Source organism: Hippocampus comes, unplaced genomic scaffold, assembly GCF_001891065.2.
Source record: "Hippocampus comes isolate QL1 unplaced genomic scaffold, H_comes_QL1_v1.1 scaffold122, whole genome shotgun sequence".
In the NCBI taxonomy this organism is placed as follows: Eukaryota; Metazoa; Chordata; class Actinopteri; order Syngnathiformes; family Syngnathidae; genus Hippocampus; species Hippocampus comes.
The window spans coordinates 4896872-4901808 of record NW_017842059.1 but is presented as its reverse complement, the minus strand read 5'-3'; the positions used below and the strand labels follow the sequence as shown (position 1 = coordinate 4901808).

The following is a 4937-nucleotide window of genomic DNA, read 5'->3' as shown; positions in this document are numbered from 1 at the left end:
CACATAACTCCTACTCTGGCATCCGGTCACTGGCTCCCTATACATTTTAGAGTTCTTTTCAAGATCCTATTATTTGTTTTCAAATCTTTAAATGACCTCACGCCACCTTACCTCTCTGAGCTCATCCGCCCCTACACACCTGCCCGGCGCCTCAGGTCTGCGGACCAGATGTTACTAGAAGTACCAAGAACCAAACGGAGGCTCAGAGGGGATCGTGCCTTTTTTGTTGCTGGTCCCTCTCTCTGGAATGACCTCCCACTGAATCATTCGGCAAGCCCCCTCGCTGCCCATCTTTAAAACCCGCCTCAAAACTCACTTGTATTCTTTGGCATTTGACTCAACGTGACACAGACTTTGTTTTACTGTATGGTGCTTTCTACCATCCTTGTTACTGATTTATTGCTTTATTGTTGTATTGTTGAAACTCCTCTACAATGGAACCTACATGGGCGAAAATACCCCCTAGTGTGAAAAAAATCTTTATGCATTAGAACCGTTCCCACTTTTCTGCTCCCCCTACCCTACAACGAAAAATACCCCTGTTGCGTTATACGAAATCTTTTTCTCTGCCCTTGCCTCGCAACGAGATTCACTGGAACGAAAACAAGCCTTCCGCAAAAGTCTAATCCAACCCAGCCACTGCTACTGCTTAGCTCGGAAAGACAACAGCAACCACCACACTGGTTTACACATGCGCAGTAGTACATTAAATATTTGTTATTGTTCGTTTCAGACGCAGCACGAACGTTGCATTGCTAAAATGGCTACAAAACGGACCTTTGCAGACCAAGGAGTGAAGAAAAGAAAAGCTTTAATTCTTGAAGACAGGATAAAAGTAATAAAAGTGAAAGATGGATGAAGCAAAGTAAAAGACATTAGGCAAGAAATTGATGTCAGTGAAAGTGAATGCTGATCGTAAATTTTGCAATTTCTTTCCCTTTTTTTCTTTCTACGCTGGCTATATGAAGTGTCAAATAACTGTATGCTCATACTTATGCACTATTGGAATAAAAATAAAGAGTACACATACATTTGTGTGTGTGTGTGTGTGTGTGTGTGTGTGTGTGTGTGTGTGTTTACATCTGAGATAAATTTGCTATTGTGAAAAGTCTCCTGTTGTGAAAAATTTCTTGCTGCAAACATGATTTCATTGTAGAGGAGTTTCATTGTATATGATAGTTGCTCCATGTACAGCACTTTGTATGCAGCGATGACTGTTTGAAAGTACTCTGTAAATACAGTTGATTTCAGCTGAGAAGATGTTGAGAACAGTCTGGATTGATTGCCAGCCAATCTAGGCCATATATAGACAAAAAAAAAAAAAACAACAACAACCATTCACAATGACACTCACACCAGGAACAGGCGAAAACAAACAGGAACTCCGGAATCAGAGGGGATCTCACAAACGTTGACCAAGATAGATCCAATGAGAAAAATAAATTACAGTACAAAGCAAAACTGACAAAGTACAAACAATGATGCTTATAACAATGGACCAAGAGGGTTTCCGTTCCAAAAAGCACCCATGAAAAGTGAAATAGTAGTGAAGTAGTCATCTTTATCTTTTACAATTATTACATACACACTACAATGCTGCATTGATTGTAACCAAAGTTGAACCACATTTCAGGCCCAAGGATTTAAAAAAAAAAACGTTTTCCTACAAACAACTGACAGTTCTTCGAAATACTGTACTGAACGTTTCGTTGACATTGTGGGTTTTGTCATGGCGAAAATTTGGCAAAATGTACAGCGATGAGACGCGGAGACTGTTGACATTAATCTATAGTCACTGAGGCAATCAGGATGCGGAACACAATGCACTTTAAAAAACTGCACGAAAAAAATTCGTGAAACAGCAAAGCCGTGAAAGATGAACTGTGTTATATCGAGGGACTGTAAACTGTAAATCAAAAGCACTTGCAAACGGCAAGGAAAAAAAAACAAGAACATAAATTGCTTGTCTCAAAAGGACAAGAGAAACCCAATACCAAAACAACAAAAACCGAGAACCGCACTAGACAATAATTACTATGATCAAGGAAGAACGAAGAATGAGACACAATGGACTATTGAACGAGAACAAGTCTAGAGAATTCAAGAACTTGGTATTCAACACATGTGAGCAAGGCAGGAATAATCCAACAAACAAGTTGTCAGCTTGGCAGTCTTTTAAAGGTGGCTGATGATGAGCTTGACGTTGAACAGGTGCGGAGCAAAGGACACGCCCTCTGGTCCCACTTTCTACTGAAACAAAACAGACAAATGTTTTGGCTATCGGACTCTGATTTACCCCTCCAGAATGATTCCTCTAAAATAGCTCCCAGGTTCATTGGGCCTTCTGAAATTGAGGGAGTCATGAAAGCATCCGTCATCTGTCTGAAACTCAGAGGCTCCCTTGAGGTCCACCCCACTTTTCATGTCTCACTCTTGAAGCCGTTCTCCTTTTGCCATATTAGCCCTCCTTCCCCTGAGACCAATTCACCGATCCCCTAGGGTTCGATCGAACCCAGCTTAAGAACCACTGGTATAAAGGGAGCATATTCATCTGCGCGCTCACTGTTATAAGCAGGGAATAACATTTTTGCCAGTAGCTCAGATAGCCCCTCTCAACTGCTCCTGGAACCAAAGCATTAGCATAACTCTTGATGAATCAGAAGACGCAACTGATAGGAAAAACAACTTTGACTTTGGATGATATGTTCCTCAAGAATTTTGGGTTGATTTTGGAAGCGCAATGCAATGTTTCAAAATACTTCATTGAAACTTTGTGTGAACTTAACACTTGAATATGATGTCAATTGAAATAGTCAAGTAAATCATTAAATTGTTTGGGATGCTCGAATAATTTGATTGGTTTGTGTACAAGTACTAAAATTTGTTTTATAAAACTTGTCAATCAAGTACATTTGGATTGGCGATATTTGGTCTTTTATTGGACTTTGAAAAAAAAAGCTCATTGAACTTTATTTGATGTATATCTTCTTCTGTTTAATTTGAATGTTATCAACCTATTCCAACTTGCTCAAATCCAACTTATTCTACTCCAACTCCAACTCCCATCTTCAAGACAATAAATAACCAAAGAATAAGAAGACTTGCGTTGCCCTTTGCATTCAACAATTCATCTGGCCGTTTTTCAAGTGTGGGGAGAGTTGTGGTCAAGAAAAACACACAGAATTTAACAATCTGTTTTTCAATATGATATATCATACATAACCTCACTCAGTCTTTGGAATTCTTGCATTGTTCCATCCATCCTCTTTGGCTCTTGTCTTTGTCCAGGTGGTATGAGCTTGAGACTTTCCGAGCTCCATTAGACAGCACCAATCCGCATGCAGCATCAAAGCATCAAATAGAGACAAGATGGCCCAGTGTGATATGATATCATATGAAAAGCAGTGATAGGTTTGTGTTTCAGACTGGAAATGGAGAAAGTTTGCGGTATGGTTATGCATTGGCCTCTGTGATTACCTCTTTCTGACAACAGGTGTCACTCACTCCTTATTTTTCTGAGTTGAACTGTAAATTATCATTCCCAACTTCCCCTAATTCAATTTTATCTGTAAAATGACTACATTTTGTTCCTGTAAGTGTTGGCTGTGTGGTGTTTGATTAGCGTAATCTGCAATGGTCATTTGGCACCCCAATACTCCACCTGTGCTGTGTCTCCAACAATCAGCTCCTTTAAGATGATTATTTCAATTTCATCTATTTGTATTTAGTCTGATAAATCTTCTCCATAAAGCACATCTTGTGTAGGAAACCACAAGAATGAGAATATGTAGCACAGCGGTGCCCGATATGTCGATCGCGACGGACCGGTAGCTCACGGACTGGTCACAAATTGATCGTGAGGGGTGTCGAGGGAAAAATAAAAACACAACCCAAAACATTTGTGTGTCTGTGTACGTGTTATTAATGTGATATTTTTTTGTGTTAATGCACACTGAACCCTTAGCATCCTGTCAGTCTCACTTAAACAAAAAAATATTTTAAAAATTAAATTAAATTAAAAAGCAGCTCACCTTTAACCTCAGGTAGGGCATGGCCCACATCACCGGAAGTTGTTAGCGGTCATCAGTCTGGAATTGCAGCTTGCATCAAAGCTGTTGCCCTTTATCTTTTGTTATTATCATTATCAATCGGGGTTTTTTCATGTACAATTCACCGAGGGCACTGGCAAAGAATGGGAATCTGGAGTACTGGGAGAAACATTTTAAAACGGTACACGTGAGCTACGATAGTTACGGGCTGCAAAAGTGCGTCGCATGCATCAGCGTCAAGTCTCCACAAAGGTAGGCAGTGATTTGCTTTATTCTTCTGTTTCGTTCATCTTAGGAGCCGTTATGGCTATTGCTCATCAGGGTATGCGTGTTTATGTGCGTGCGTATCTGCGCGTGTGCGGTAACGGGTCAATCGCGGGAGATTGGTTGATCGAAAAGTAGATCTTTGATCAAAAAAGGTTGGGCACCCCTGATGTAGCACATACTGTAAGTGAAGTTCCAAATAACCGTGACCGGCCTGAATTATGTGTCTTCTTCCTCTTGGGTTTTTTTTTTTCGATTGGGTAAGCCAAGACTCTTAGATTCATTAGATGTCAAGTCAATTTCTTTGCTCTGTTCAGTTTTCAGACTGCCTCTTTGTTCTTGTTCTAAGGACACTTACTCTGGAAACCTGCCTGTAATCATAATAATAGTTAAGAAAAAAAATTGAGTTCTTTTTGGGCTGATCCCTATCTCCACAACACTGCATCTTAGTCCGCAAGCCACAGGTGGGAGTCCTAAGGCAGGACTCTTGAGTAATTCATAAAACAAAAGCAGAAACTGCGATATCATAGTGGCAGTGGCGGACCCTGAGGGCCAGCAAGGCCTTCTCTGCTGGCCTAAACATTCTCAGAAAAGTAAATTTACTTTTATGTATTTTATGTTATT

The 4937-nt window shown here is 40.2% G+C and overlaps 1 long non-coding RNA gene across 1 annotated transcript in view; it reads right to left on the bottom strand.

The window, feature by feature from the left end:
• The window catches only part of LOC109510689 (uncharacterized), a 7628-nt gene extending 3581 nt beyond the window's left edge, over positions 1 to 4047 (bottom strand). The window contains exons 1-2 of the long non-coding RNA XR_002167168.1: positions 3662 to 4047; positions 3229 to 3566 (exon numbers count right to left, since the gene is read on the bottom strand). This is a non-coding gene — a long non-coding RNA (uncharacterized LOC109510689). The remainder of the gene's footprint in view (positions 1 to 3228; positions 3567 to 3661) is intronic.
• Positions 4048 to 4937: the final 890 nt, after the last annotated feature.